General features: G+C 39.3%; 1 protein-coding gene across 33 annotated transcripts in view; it reads left to right on the forward strand.

The window, feature by feature from the left end:
• Positions 1-16,308, forward strand: part of OSBPL6 (oxysterol binding protein like 6) — a 199,656-nt gene that overhangs the window by 67,918 nt on the left and 115,430 nt on the right. For 3 of the 33 annotated variants that reach the window (XM_054549545.2, XM_063712879.1, XM_063712893.1), the window contains exon 1: positions 6,672-6,966. The exons of 27 other annotated variants lie outside the window; for them this stretch is intronic. The gene's annotated coding sequence lies outside the window, so the exon portion shown is untranslated. Of the gene's footprint in view, positions 1-6,671; positions 6,967-14,454; positions 14,535-16,308 lie in introns of those variants that run through there. 3 more of the 33 variants (XM_054549543.2, XM_063712883.1, XM_063712894.1) reach the window with 1 other exon arrangement.

The following is a 16,308-nucleotide window of genomic DNA, read 5'->3' on the forward strand; positions in this document are numbered from 1 at the left end:
CTAACTAAAAAATGATGATTAGTTAGAAAAGTATGGGATAACAGATCAAAGACTATAAGATAATATAGAAGGAGCTAAGGATATAATTTTCAAATTGTAGAAAAAAGAACTGCAAAAGGATCTTAAAATATTACACAGTCTGTTTTTCTGTCTACTCCTTTTCCCTTTCAGAAAAGCTACATTTGAATGTGTCTGAGTAAAGAAAGGACTCAGAAAGGTGAAACACAAATATTATTAGTTACTGGCTTCTGCAGTACAGAAATGGCTGGAGGCCTTGATGCAAAGTGTCTTATGTGAAGTGAAGAGATCAGAAAACAGATTATAGAAGTTCAAATGGATAATTTTGTATTGAACGAATTTCAGCTTTGGTTGACCTTTCTTCAACTGTTTTCTCACTTTGAACATTTTTTTGGAAAAGGGATTTTATCTCTAGAAATGAGATATTCAGTGTATGAATATAAGACAAGATTAGCTGGGTACAAACCCCTCATGTCCACAGTGGTTCTGGTTTTCCTTTATAGTCAAGTAAGAGCTATGTCACCATTTTTGTCACATTTCTCCTACTGATCCTAAACTTTAATGTTGCTGTTATTATTATTTAATGAAAGGCAATGTGTAAGGCATTTTGGTTAGTATTTTGTCTTTAGCAGGGTAGGGATATATGTGTTCATGCACAGAGTCGATATCTAAGGCAAAACATTATAAGTATGTATGTTATAATTTGAGATGAAGACCTGAATTATTTTACTTACTTTATAGGAAAATTTAGGATAAAGTATAGAGGTAGATTTTTTTGCTTTGCTAAAAAAACTCTGCCCATACAGGTTTAAAATACCAGTCTCAAAAGTATGTCAGTTTTCAAGTTGAATATCTACAATAATGAAGTAAATTTGTTAAATATTTAACAGATTAATGTGTGAAATAATTGTTTTGAGTATTAAATTTTCCATAATATGTATTGCAAAAGAGAATTGTTTTTGATGGATGAAAATGCAAATTTACCGGTATTTTAGGGTAGTAACAAAATGTTAGCCAAACTCCACTTCATTCTTATTCAGAATTTGTCTCCAAGGCAAGGATTTTATGATCAAAATAAATGATACCAGAAGTGTCATTGTGTTTATTTAAGCTTAATATTCATTTTTAAAAAAGAAAAATGTTAATATTTTGAAATAGAATCACTGAAATGCAGTGTGACAAGAGCAGAGTTCCCTTTGATATTTCAACAGGAAGTAGCTTAATAGTCTCCCTCTTTAGGGATATGGGATCCAGTGGATTAGTGGTGGAAGAGAGAAATCTGAATGCTTAAGTTTCTAAATCACTGTTTAAAGGGACAATGTTAGGGCATAGGCAACTATGTTCATCATCCTAGTGACCAGTATTTAATGAAAAAATTAGGAGACATTAATATATATAGATCTCCTTCACTTTAAACTGTTTCTAAGAATTAATAATTTGGGTAAATATGGGATGGAGATGAGGAATCAAATACAGTTGAAATTTAGAGTTGGAAAAAGTGCATCCAAATTCCATATAGTACTCAACAGACTCTTCTGATACTTAATTAATTCTTGCCTTGTTAGAAATTCTAGACTCAGTCTTTTGATGCTATAGTTTCAAATTTATCATGGAAATGGGTGGAAAAATTAGATTTTAAAAAAAAACAACTTTTTTAAAATTTGCTGGATCTTATCTGTTCTGAAATGAGAATTAGTTCCATAATAGTTTTCTCCAGAAACGGTGTGTTAGTATGATCTTGGACAAAAGCACATATAGAATAGTCTGTCAAGGCCAGGCGCAGTGGCTCACGTCTGTAATCCCAGCACTTTGGAAGGCTGAGAAGGGCAGATCACCTGAGGTCAGGAGTTCAAGACTAGCCTGATCCACATGGTGAAACCCCATCTCTACTAAAAATACAAAATTAGCCAGGCGTGGTGACACATGCCTGTAATCCCAGTTACTTGGGGGACTGAGATGGGAGCATCACTTCAACCTGGAAGGCGGAGGTTGCCGTGAGCTGAGATTGAGCCATTGCACTTCAGCCTGGGCAACAAAAGCAAAACTCAGTCTCAAAAAAAAGAATAGGCTGTCAGAGCTGGAAGAAGCTTTGCAATCCGCTAGCAGCCTAGCATCCTTGGTTTATAAAGAGTTCAAGCCCCAGAGACGGTAAGTTACTTGTACAAAGTGACACACATCAAGGCAGCAGAACCATGACTAGAAACCCAGACATCTGACTCCTGTTAAGTGTGGTTTTCTGCTGTATTGGGATGCTTGGTAATCACTCTTTTCTCTCTGTGACCACGAACGTGTGCTTGGGGACATGGCAGTCTCCTGCCTGCAAAACGTCATCTCTCGTACTTCATGTCTGAGGACCGGCAGAGACACTCAACTGTGTACACGTGTTTGTGTGTGTGTGTGTACACAGGTGAAACAGAAAATTCTCAGTATTTTCTAAAATGATGATGATAAATTTAAAACTGCCTCAGGATCCCTGAAGCTTCTTCTTTCTGCTGTTTGGCCAGTGCTTTTAGTCACTTATAGCCCACATTTACAACAGAGAGGACTGTGGCATGTTATGAAGCTCAGGGAGCTGTCTGGTGGCAGGGCCTCCCTTCCTTGTCACCCACAATGGGGCTGCGATATGGGACACTACCCTACCTTCCTTGGTGAATGTCAATTGCTTTGTCCAGTAATATCTTTCAGTTATATCACTCCGTTCTGAAAATTATCTAACCAGGAAAAAGTAAAACCCATAAAACATGAAAAAAAAAAAAAGTAAATTAAGTCCCTTGAAATTACTTGATTTGAAGCATCATTCTCTCATATAAATGTCCAAACTGATCATTATCACACTAACACTGTGGGTTTTTATGGCATCATTTCCTTTAAAGACCTTATAGCAATTCAGAAATGTTAACTCCTGAAGATTGACCATATTCCTCTAAGCACTAGATTAGGCACTGCAGCACCTTGCATGTCTGGTGAGTTCCCTAATGAGGTTGAAAACAATTTTGACTCAGACAGAGTGATAAGGGCTCATTTCACAAGAGGACCTCTAACATTTGTGCTGGGAAACAGGACCAATTATAACTAATTTCTAAATTGCATAGCTTTGAACTATTTGGAGAACGAGGGCCTTTTTCAACATACAAAATTTCCTGGTCTTCAACATGATAATAATTGGGTTTTAATGTATTCAGTCTGCAGGCAATACTTCCTCTGTGTATTTTCAGGCCCCTTACAATTGCATATTCTCCAATGGGTCCCTAGCCCTTACATTGGGAATCATTTGTATAGACCTCAAAGGGAATGTGAAAACTCAAGAGTATTGTCAGTGGGGCACAGTGACTTTTTAAATATTTTACTTTTTTAGGATTTTGTACTAATTGTTATCTTATTAAAATTCATGTGTGTTTCTGTAAAACGACTAAACACCACGCAAAAAGTTTACATAGGATACCAGGATACATTTTTTTTTTCTTTAGAGACAGAGTCTTGCTCTTTTGCCCAGGCTAGAGTGCGATGGTGTAATCATAGCCCTCTGCAGCCTCCAACTCCTGGGCTCAAGCAGTCCTCCTGACTCAGCCTCCTGAGTAATTAGTACTGGCTGATTTTTTTTTTTTTCACTTTTTTTTAGAGATGAGGTCTTGCTATGTTGTGTTGGCTGGTCTTTAACTCCTGGTCTCAAGCAGTCCTCCTGCCTTGGCCTCCCAAAGTGCTAGGATTATAGGCATAAGTCACTTCCCCTGGACCAGACGAGACTTTTGTTTTGTTTTGTTTTTTTGAGATAGCATCTTGCTCTGTCATCCAGGCTGGAGTACAGTGGTGCAGTCATGGCTCACTGCAGCCTCAACCTTCTGGGCTCAAGTGATCCTCCCACCTTAAGTTCCTAAGTAGCTGGAACCACAGGTGCATGCTACCAGGCCTGGCTAATTTATTTTTATTTTTTGTAGAGACAGGATCTCCCTATATTGCCCAGTCTGGTCTCAAACTCCTGAGCTCAAGTGATCTTCCTGCCTTAGCCTCCCAAAGTGTTAGGATTACAGGTGCGGGCCAGTGTGCCGGCTGGATACTTTAATTTATTCATGCTGTTTTCCAAGTTCCAGTTCCAGTATTGAGTAATTTTCCCTCACTGTATTAGAGGTTACTGGTTCTTTTTTGTGGTGGCTTTAAGTGGGAAGATTTATCCCAGCTCTTGGAAGCATGGCAGCCTTTTCGTGGGGAGTCTAATCTGGGTTGGATTTAGGCCCTGTCACTAGCCTAAATCTGACAAGACTGAAGCAGGCACTACCTTCGTAAACTTTGTTTTTTATTTTCTTTCTCTCTCGCTCCCCTTTCCTCCTCTACCTTTTTTCTTTCCTTCCTTTTGTCCTTCCCTCCCCACTTTGTTCTACAGATATTTATTGAGTATCGTGTAGCTTTGAGAAACTTGCAGACTAGTGGGTAAAACATATGCCTGAAAAAAATCACAGAAATCTCTAATTGCAAACTGTGATAAATGCTAAAACAAAAATGCAGGTGCTATGAGACTGCGAAGCAGAGAGATCCGGCCCAGCCTGCAGGAGCAGAGAATACTTCCCCAGGGAACTGACGGTTAGGCTGAATTGGGATTAACTAGATGCTAAGGAAAGGGAAAGAAGTGTTTTTTGGGCCAAGGAAACAGAATGTGCTTTAGGACTTAAGAGGATGAGTAACATGGTGTGAGATGAGGCAAGGAAGGAAGCAGGGGCAGATCACACTGAGATTCACAGGGCCTGTTGGGGATTCTGGTCTCAATCGCAAGAAGACCACAGTGAGCCCCGTGAACTATTGGAGCCCCATGTATGTGTGTTTCTGATTTTTGTAGGATAACACTAAGCGTTCAGCTGTTTATTGACCTATTACAACTTAGAGTATGACTTACAGTGATTGCACCCAGGATGATACCTTATAATTTACAGTGAGCTGGTGTCTCAGAAAAGGATGGAAAGTAAAATCCTGTGGCATTTGGGATTCTCCCTTTGAACAGTGAAAGAACCAAACAGAAGCCAATTCTGTTATGTCAGCATGCTCTACCACAGAAGCCACCGGGTTTGTGGTTGATCAGCTTGCTCCGTCTGTAAGGTGGGCATGGCTCTTGTGAGGGAGCAGATGGTACTCAGTTGCTCGGATCCTGCAGGTCAGCAGGAACATGAACACAAAGCCTTAACACATGGAGCGAGGTTGAGACCTCAGAGCACCGCCCCTCACAGTCTCTTCACTCCATTGATAACAGGTGGCTTCAAGAATCTATGTGCAACAAGACCACAGAAAAGAAAATTATGAAACTAAAGCAATTCAAAGTTCTTTCAACTTGCCCCCATTTGTAAGCACAATTATTATTATTGTTAACCACATTCAATTGTGGGGTCCAAGATTTTTCCTGGTACTTTTAAATCTTTTCCTCATTAGTGACCCTTAGAAAAGTTGCACTTAAAAAAATACTAGGAGGTAGATAAGACTGGAACTCGCTGTGTCATTCACAAGGGTGTTTTCTGGACATGTTGATACAGATGGTGTCAGTGGGGTCTTGAGCAGCGTGGGGAGGAGAGCCAGAGAGACATGGCTATTTTTGTTTTTGCCAATGCACTGCAAACTGTCAAAACAAGGTTTAGGCCAGACGTGGTAGCTCATGCCTGTAATCCCAGCACTTTGGGAGGCCAAGGCAGGTGGGTCACCTGGGGTCAAGAGTTCGACACCAGCCTAGCCAACATGGTGAAACCCTGTCTCTACTAAAAATATAAAAATTAGCCGGGCATGGTGGCATGCGTGTGTAGTCCCAGCTACTCAGGAGGCTGAGGCAGGAGAATTGCTTCAACCCGGGAGGCGGAGGTTGCAATGAGCTGAGATCTTGCCACTGCACTCTAGCCTGGGTGAGAGAGTGAAACTCCGTCTCAAAAAAAAAAAAAAAAAAAAAAAACAAGGTTTATCATTTTCTTCAATGACATGAGTCTATCTATTATGTCTTTACCTTCCCCACTTCACCTCTTCCATACTCTTAAGCTCTATTATAGGATGAAAAGAAAACTGAAAATAACAAAAGGTATATCTAATATTCTCATTGTAGGATATATGTAAGTATAAGCTATATATTATTCTGTTAAGTGATTTTCGGGTTTCATCGGGGCAGAGAAAAGTGAAAACCCAGAGAAAAGAACATTGGCCAAAAAACTTGAGGCCAAGAAAAGTACTGTGATGTAACAGGTTAAATGTGAAATTGTCCCATGCCTGCTGTGTATAAGATACTGCACTAGGCATTTAACAGCATAGAAAAGTTTGAAACAACCAAGGAATTTACATTTTAAATTGAGACCAGCTGTAACTATAAGCAACATATAAAATGTCAAGTAATTGCAAAAAAAAAAAAAAAAGAACAGATGAGGTGTCAGAAAGTAGTTTGTGATTTATTGCCAAATAAATGACGCTATCAGTGAAGTGATTTTCTCCGCTAATATCCATACTTCCTAATGATGAAGACCATGCGTGGTGGGCTTGCAGTGCTTACCATAGTGGTAGGTGTTGAGTAAATATTGGCATGAATGAATTAGTGAGTGAATGACTGAATCAAGGCTGGAGAACACTAAAGGTTTTAAAGTAAATATGGTGTTTTTAGATTATTTAAATTTTCTTTTTTCTTTTTTTTTTCAGATGGAGTTTCGCTCTTGTTGCCCAGGCTAGAGTGCAATGACGTGATCTTGGCTCACTGCAACTCTGCCTCCCAGGTTCAAGCGATTCTTCTGCCTCAGTCTCCCGAGTAGCTGGGATTACAGGCACCCGCCACCATGCCCAGCTAATTTTTGTAGTTTTAGTAGAAACGGGATTTCTCCATGTTGGCCAGGCTGATCTCAAACTCCTGACCTCAGGTGATCTGCCCGCCTCGGCCTCCCAAAGTGCTAGGATTATAGGCGTGAACCACTTCACCTGGCCCTTATTTAAATTTTCTAAAAGGTATAATTATAGTAAAGTACACACATCTTAAATGTAACTGTGATTATTTTTTATATCTATATGGATACACAAAACTACCTCCAGATGAAGATATAAAGCATTTCTGACATGTTGGATGGTTCTCTCATGACTTCTTCAGTCCATACTCCCCTTGGAATGCCATTCTGATTGCTGTCATCACACATTAGTGCAGCCTGTCTTTGAACTTCATATGAATGGAATTATACAATGGTCCTCTCTTATGTTGAAATTCATCCATGTTGTTGCATGATGTTGCATGAATCATTCATTTTTTTCATTTCCGTTTATTATTTCATCATATGACTATTCCACAATATTCTATATTTTGTCTCTCTCTTTTTTTTTTTTCTTCAGAAAATAGAGACATTTATTCCTCCTTATAGCCAGAGCATTGAGGCAGGTTCACATCTGGGTTGGTAGGGCTCAGAGATGGCAGCAAGTGACACCCCTGCCCATTTTTTCCTCCATCCTGAGCATGTTGGCATCCATCTTCGGACTTTTTGCCCCATTGTCCTAAGATGGCCTCCAGTGCTTCCTGCGTGATTGTATGTGCACTGAGCTTCAATCTGCAACTTTGTGTTTGTGCTGAGGGTATGCTTTTTGGATTGGTCCATATTGCTTTGCATAGCTCTTGTTCTCCTGTGTGTCAGTATTGGCAGGCCAGGGTATAGCTCTCTGCTCATTTAACTCTTCTTTAATACCATTTACCAGTTTATTATAAAGGATACAATTGAGGAACAGTCAGACAGAAGAGAGGTATAGGGCAGGACATGAGGGGACGGGCCAGGAGGGCATGTAGAGCTTCTGTGCCCCACCTTGGGTGTGTCACTCTTCCAGGACCTCATTGTGTTTGCCAACCTGGAAGCTCCCACAATATTCTGTGTTAATGGACATTTGGGTTAGTTTAAGTTTGGGACTATTATGAACGTTTATAAAGCTACTATGAACAATTTGTGTTTTAATGGGCATAAATACTCATTTCTCTTGGGTATATAATATGGAATTGCTGGGTCATAGAGTATTGGTACCTTTAGAAGATATTGCCAAACATTTTTCTAAAGTGGTCATACCAATTCATTTTCCCAACAGCAATGTAAGAGAATTTAAATATGGATCCTTAACTGTTTTGTAGATGTCAGTAGAGTTCATTTAAAATGTGTAAAGACGCTGGTCATTGCAACCCAAGGGAGGGAGGGAATGAATTTTTCCCAGTGTTAGCATTACTCATATTTCCAGACTCCAAACCCTGCCTCTCCCTTCCAAGGCCTTGTTATATTACAGAGTAAGCTCCAGAGAGCAGGAATAGTATCTGATTTCCCACTGCCACAAGCTCAGGGCCAGGCACAATATAGGCATTCAGTCAGTATTCAAGTGGATCCTGAGGTAGGGCCATCACTTAGGAAGGCAAATATAGGAAAAGCATAGTGGCAGCCAGTTACTGAATTCTGACCTTTATGGAGATCAAAGCTCCCAGCTTTATCCCTTGCCAGGTTCATGTCATTCATCCCAACTTAACTGAGAGTCTGCTCTGCGCCGGTAACTCTTGCTTTACTACTGCTGCAGAATGTCAGGCAGGGTGGATGATAACACACTGGCTGGTCCAGGTATGGGTTAGTGGCCACAGCCTCTCTTTGCTCCCTGAGTAGGCCAGACTTGCAGAGTGCCTGGTAGTAAAGAGGGAGCCTGTGATAGGACCCCTGCAGCAGGGTTGGGGGTAGGCTCAGGACAGGTCTGCACCATGGAGAACAGCAATCAGGCAGTTAATGCTTTCCAAGAAATTCTTCAATTTGGCTCCCTTATCGAAGATGACCTCTTATTTTCTTTTTGTGTGGAGAGAGATGAGCAGGGAGAATCATAAAGCATGACTATGAATGATTTGAATCTGGAAATATGTGCAATGTGACTTTTGGGCAAAGCTGCTTTAATAATAATAAAAGGTAACATTGAGCACTTCCTATATACCAGGCAGTGTTGTTTAATTCTCATTACAACTCTGTGAGGTGGACACTCTCTTAGTAGCCACATTTCACAGATAGGGAAACCAAGGAACAGAGAGGAGGCATACCTTTCCCAGCGTCACACAGTTAGAGGGCGGCAGAGTAGGAATGTGAACCGACATGGTTCCAGACACGGGGCTCTTAGCCACTCACCGCATGACAGCTGCCTATTTTTTGTGGTGCTTTGAACTTCTAAAATCATGGTCTTTATTTCTATGAGCCTCACAAAAGTTGGATGTTTGATACGAATGTGTTAATCATTTGGGGATGTAATTTCTCCCAGAGATGGCAATTTTTTAGTGTGAAGAAAGTATGATGTATATAGAGGTGTTATAATAATCCACTGGTCTTGGTTTTGAAAAAGAAAAATGTTAACCTAGCATTAGTTGATCTGTGTTAGAAAGTTTACAGTACTAGGCCCTGAACACCTTACCTGTAATCTCAAAAGTAACTTGAACTAGGTTTTATCAGGCCAAATCCCCATTTTGCAGATGAGGAAATAGAGGGTCAGATAGGCTGAGTAACCTGCTCAGGGCTTCAAAGTTAGAAAACATCAACACTGGGATTGGAATTAAGCCTGTTTAACTCCAAAGCCTATGTTATCTTTACACAGTACCACAGGCTTCCACTTGTGCCCAAAGGAAGCTCTCAATTTCAAGGAAATCATAGTCTACCTTGTTTGCCCTATCCAGGTTTTTAAAATCAGCCTATGACATCAAATTATATTTCCAGAAGAACAGCTTTGAATTGTAATGGATGGCATTGTTCACTGTCTCGGCATTTTAAAATTTATTTCAATTTTACTGACAATACCATCTATTTAAATACAGGAAGCTTTAGTCATAAGAATGCTAATATGCCTGATTTAGTTGTTAAATTTTATTGTGCTCTAATGAGCAAACAAGTCACTGTGGAAACCAAATGGAAATCCAGATGAAGAGAGATACAGCAAGAGGTCTAAGAAATGGGGCAGCTTGAAATAATTCCCTCAAAGCAGACTGGGAGACTGAAGAACTGACTCAAAGAGAAATTTGGCTGCTTAACAATGTTTTGTTTTTGCTTAAAAACAAAACAAAACAAAAAAGAGAAATTCAGCCAGGGTTATTCAGTAAAGCTACATATGAAAAATGATACAGATTATACAAACCTTAGACTTATTGAGGGTCTATTTTATCATTTCAAAAACTGTGTAATTTATGGCAGTGCTACTAACAGTGTTCACCTAATTTATTAATAATTTTAAACATTATTTTGACCTCAATTTGCATGTGACAAACATATTTATACTTTAAAGAATATACATAATAGTTATTTTAAAGACCGACTCAATTAAAACGCTTAGAATCTCCTGCTCCCTGCCCAAGGATTCAGTTGCCATTCCAGTAATCCAATAGATACCAGAAACGTGATATTCTAGACTGAATGTTCCAGATGTCATTGATATGAAAGCCCTACCAGATAGAGGACCCAACAGAAAATTTCCCATTAGCACAACTTAGTCAAGACAGTTCTGTAAAAGTCTGTTCTTTCATCTGGTTTAGGACTTAGATTGTTCTTTCAGGATTTGAGGCTTAGGAAAATTACTTTTGTCCAAGAGTGAATATCAAAACTCATTTATGTAACAGTTTTTGAACTGAGTAGCCAGAGAGATGTCATCTGTGAACACATGGCTGCAGACAGTGGGCAGCTGTCCAGTGGTCTGGCAAGAACTTGCTGTTCAGCACAGCCCTGGGCTTCATGTAAGAGTGAAGTCAGCCTCTACTTGGCGATCCAAAAAGCGTTTCAGTTACTGCCAAGTGCCATGTTAGGACTTGTCAACTTCTGCCCAATTAGTATCAGACTGCTGATGTTTGGATATACTTTTGTTAATCTTTCCCTGTCTTGGCACTTGTAGGTTCTGTTACGTATCAGATTCTGTAATTTTTGCATTTTGGCACTTGGATATTTAGTGTTAAAGGCATATTAGAGATGATGATTGAAATGATCACTGTATATGCAGGTCTTGAGAGCTCTTGATCCAAGGCCCCAGAGGCAAACAGTATTTTAAGTTTGCAGCAGGGGAAAGACAGGATCAGCTATCTTGTGATTTATCTAACTTGGAAGTATATTATCAGTTACATCAATGGGAAGGAAGCTTTTAATGCACCACTGTTAGTAGCTGTTGGCAGATCACTAGTCGGTAAATGCCCTGGCAGTAGCATTACAATTCTCCTCTCTCAGTTTGCTTCACAAGAAAACAAGTCTCATTGCATATCTTTTTAACTGAAGTCTTTCTTCAGCAAAACTTGTCTGAGTGCAGGTACTTGTCCATTTGATTTAAATGATCAGTCACTTGAGCTTTAGCACACTTTAGCATCCTTCTTGCATACTGCAGCAAAAAGCATGAGCATCTGCCATGGGCATAAGTGCACATGGTGCAGGTGGGCTTACAAAGATGGAGCAGTTGTAGACATTGCCCTCAGAGAGCATCCAGTCTTGAAAATAAAAGACATGTGTCAATAACTTTGATCAAGATGGGCTGAGGAAATTCCCATAGGTGCTGAGTGAAAGTTATGAAAGTTAAGATCCTGGATAATTCCACTGAGCCACAGAGAATGGCTTCTTGTCATCCAGACAGGGCCTGAAAAGGATGGGATTTAGACTTTGGAGATGTAATGGGGAGACTGTTCTAGGTAGAGGAAATGCACAGAGTGGGTAAAGAGTGAGTATGATTGAGGAATTGCAAGACGTTTCATTTGCTTGAAGATTTCAAGAAGTATATCCTGGAAGAGAAAGGTGGAAAGTTAGTTGAGGTAAGATCATGGAGGACCTTTAATAGTAGGCTAGGGAATTTCGGCTTTATTCTCTCTTTCTCTAATTTCAATATTAACTTAAGTATTTTAATATGGCTGGGTGCTGTGGCACATGCCTGTAGTCCCAACACTTTGGGAGGCCAAGGCAGGTGAATCACTTGAGCTTCACAGTTTGAGACCAGCCTGGACAACATGGTGAAACCCCGTCTCTACAAAAAATGGCCAGGCATGGTGATGCATGCCTGTATTCCCAGCTACTCAGGAGGCTGAGGTGGGAGGATTGCTTGAGCCTGGGAGGTGGAGGTTGCAGTGAGCTCAGATTGTGCCACTGCACTCCAGCCTGGGTGACAAAGTGAGACCCCGTCTCAAAAAAAACGTAAACAAGTAAATTAAAAGTATTTTAACCTAAGGTCTGATTATTATGCCATTAATAAACAGTAAAGTGATCCTTTTGGCAGTTTGTTGGGGAACAAATACTACTGTTTATAAGCTGCAATATTTATAATATGGGTGAAAATAGCATTTTTTGGCTGAAAATTTTAAACAGAGGCAGTCCCAAATACATCACATAACCATGTCACTCGGAGAAAGTCAGCTAAGGCATACAGCATACACTTATTTTGATTTGTCCATAGATTTGCTGATATTGGGATCTACATTTCACAGCTTTTTTCTTGGCCAGGTGGGTGTTGATAATGCCTAATAGCCCATATCTCTGGCAAACAAGACACCAGCTTGTTTGAAAGCTGAGTCATTGAGCTCTTTTATCTTTCTTTCCAATTTCCTACTTAACATTTTCCCTTTACATTGGGCACGTGGTAAGCAATGAGATGCCCATTGATTTGCTGCCCAGGAAAGAGCAGCTCTGGCTTTTTTCTATTCAAAGTAATTATTTTAGTGTACCTATAGTGTGCCTTGGAAATATTCTGAGCTGATGTTTTTAGTTATTGCAAGCTAGTAAAAGAATTTTATCAGATAGGCTTGAAACACTTTTCAATTGATAAAAACATTAGTGAAAAGGGCCGTCTTTGTTAGTATTCTCTGGCTAATTAACTCAGTTGATTAAAGCTTGAGGCTTATGTGGGCAAGGTCAATTTTTTTTTTTGCTCTGTGATCATGTCTTGCAAACTTGAGTCTTGGCTTTCAATAAATAATTATAATAATAGCAAGCACTTATGTAGTCTTAAGTGCTATACATAAATAAACTAATAAATAAACTGTACATAATAAACTAATTTAATCCTCAGAATAATCCCAAAAGGCAGGTACTGTTACTCTCTCCATCTTCACAGATCATGGAACAGAAGCTATGTAACTTGCCCAAGGTCACATTACTGGTAATTGACTGAGCCAGGGTTTGAACCTAGGCCGTTAGGCCTCCGGTCTTTACCATTGATCTCATTCAAATCCAGGGACACCAGTAAGGGTGCCCCTAGATTTAATTAAGTAAACACAATGTGTGTCTACATATTTAGAACTATGTATTCTCCATAAGGTGAAACTTTGAATTTAAGAATTTTCAAACCAATATTACAATATCCAGACACCAAAAATATATTTACATCTCTTTTGTTGTCCACTCAACAGTATGTTTCAGATATAGGAGTGTGACTAGGATGCAACTTAAACTTCAGATTGTACCCTGCTGAGCAGTTTAAAAATTGTCCTCTAGGACCATGATTTTTTTTTTTAAATCAAAGACACAGAAATTTTTGTATCCAATTTCAGACACTTTCCAGAGTCTCTGAAGCGCACTCCTAGGTCCATAGATATTTTCCCCAAGCAATAGAGAGTAATTGAGCAAGAGGATAACATGATCAAATCTATGTTTTAAGAAAGATAACTCCGATGACAATGAAAGATGGCCTGGAGGAGATAATGACTGGGAGTAGAGAAATGAAATGGTAATGGAAAAATAACTATTTTCTAGCATGATTTAAGGATACATAGTGATGTCACTAACTAAGGAAATATAAGGAAAGGAAAAGGAGCAAGGGTAGAAAGATAATGGGGCTGGGCACGGTGGCTTACACCTGTAATCCCCACACTTTGGGAGGCTGAGGCGGGTGGATCACTTGAGGTCAGGAGTTTGAGGTTAGCCTGGCCAACATAGTGAAACCCCGTCTCTACTAAAACTACAAAAATTAGCCGGGCGTGGTGATGGGCGCCTGTAATCCCAACTACTCACGAGGCAGAGGCAGGAGAATCTCTTGAACCCGGAAGCGGGAGGTTGCAGTGAGCCAAGATTGCACCACTGTACTCCAGCCTGAGAGTGAGACTCTGTCTCAAATAATAATAATAATAATAATAATAATAATAATAATAATGGGTTTGATTTTTGAACACACTGAGTTTCAGGTGCCCTTGATATATTGCAATGGAATGGACAGTAGGAAATTGCAAATGCAATCTGGAAAAGAAGTCAGCATTGAGGAGACTGATTGAGTAGTCTCCAGCAAATGGTAGGTTTAAGGCCTCAAAGCGAGACAAGGTCACCCAGGAGAAGCCAAATGGAGAAAAAAAAAGGGCGAAAAAAAAAAGAGGAACCAGTAAAGCTGACTTGGGGAGAAGAGACTCGGGGGAGCAGCAGCAGCAGCAGCATAGCATTTGAGCACTTCCATATGCCTGGACTGTTATGAACACTTTACATGCATTAATTTGCTTAATCCTCAGGCAATTCGGTGAAAGAGCTACTTTTTCCAGATGAGGAACCTGAGGCACAGAGAAGTAAAGTAATTTTCACAAGGTCACAGAGCTAGTAAGTCACTTTCAATGGTAAATTAGCAGTAGCATCGTTAAGCAAATGTAATTGAGTTAAGTTTTTTTAAACTCTTTTAAAGATTTAAATATAGATTAGTAAGCTTTGATGATAGGATTTTCTACTTTCCCCCTGCTGTATCAAATAAATATAGTACGATCGTCATAATTCATGAGGGAAATATGATCTGAGACTTTCATAAATTTACCAATTCCCTAGGCCTCTCTCATGCAAATATTCTGTCAAGATTCATGCATTTCTTAAATATTTTTATATGATAGTTTAAGCTTTCCCTGAAGTTTTCTCTCAATGAGCATTTGGGCATTGGTTGGAATATCCTCTGAAATGGTTTCATGAGTCACATTTTAAAATATTTCTACTTAGAATAAATGTTGAACTGTTTTAGCGGTAATCTGAGAGATCATCAAATTTTACTTTTTTCTTTTTTTTTTTTTTTGAGATGGAGGCTCACTCTGTTGCCCAGGCTAGAGTGCAGTGGCATGATCTTGGCTCACTGCAACCTCTGCCTGCGGGGTTCAAGTGATTCTCCTGCCTCAGCCTCCCAAGTAGCTGGGATTACAGGTGTGCACCACCACACCCAGCTAATTTTTGTATTTTTAGTAGAGACAAGATTTCACCATGTTGCCCAGTCTGGTCTCGAACTCCTGACCTCAAGTGATCCACCCACATCGGCCTCCCGAAGTGCTGGGATTACAGGCGTAAGCCACCACGCCTGGCCTTTACATTCTTCTTTATAAGTTTCCCTGAACTTCTCTTTGTCTCCGTGAATCCATTGCTTCCTCAGAACCTCTTCATTTTGTTTTCCCTTTTATTACTCCACTAGAAGAGTTTTTTTTTTTTTTTTTTTGGAGCCCATTTTCTCACAATAATTTTTTAAATCACTTCATCAGAGTTATGTGCATTGAAGAGCAAGAACAATGAAACCGTATCAAGCCACCACAGCTGGATTCACTGCTAGGCAAGAGTCAGCAAACTACAGTAGGTGCCCACCACTTTTTTATAAGTAAGGTTTTGCTGGAACACAGCCACGTTTATTCGTTTATATATTGTCTGTGGCTACTTTCCTGGCACAGCAGCAGAGTTGAGTAGTTTCATCAAGGGATTGCACAAAATCTAAAATATTTACTGATCTGGACCTTTACAGAAAGTTTGCTAACTCTTTCTTTAGAGCATACTCCTTTCAGAAGATTAGGATGTGTCCTAAGCATGTTTATAGTGCTTTAGAATTAATGGAGTTACTAATTTTTATACAATTTTATTCAACTGAATAATAGAACTGTTGAGTGGTTTCTGTAATATTTATTCTTTGGATTTCACACAGATGTTGTCAAGGGAATAATAAAATTGCAGATTCCTTTAAATAGCCTCTACTCAGAATTCTTAGCTGTATGATCAGTCATCTGAATTTTTGTCAGCGTTAACAATACTCTCTAATTTGGGGGAAAAAATCTTTGAATGGTTAATAAATGTCAAGTACTTCCTGTGCTTGGCTTTTAAATTTTGAAGAAAGAAAACACTTTCCCTACCCTCAGTGAAATAATGTCAATTAAATCTAAGTTATATGCAAACAAAAAAATCTGAAAAAATTGGCTAAATGATAGAGCTGTGATAGACTGAGAAAATTATGTTTGTCTTGAGCAAATTAGTTTATTAGGGTATATGGTTTATTAGCATTTATAAATAAAATATCTTGTTATACTTTGATCATGTTTCTGAAAAATAATGAATGTTTTATTTCTCACTGATTATTTTG

The sequence above is a fragment of the Pongo abelii genome, chromosome 11 (genome assembly GCF_028885655.2).
Source record: "Pongo abelii isolate AG06213 chromosome 11, NHGRI_mPonAbe1-v2.0_pri, whole genome shotgun sequence".
In the NCBI taxonomy this organism is placed as follows: domain Eukaryota; kingdom Metazoa; phylum Chordata; class Mammalia; order Primates; family Hominidae; genus Pongo; species Pongo abelii.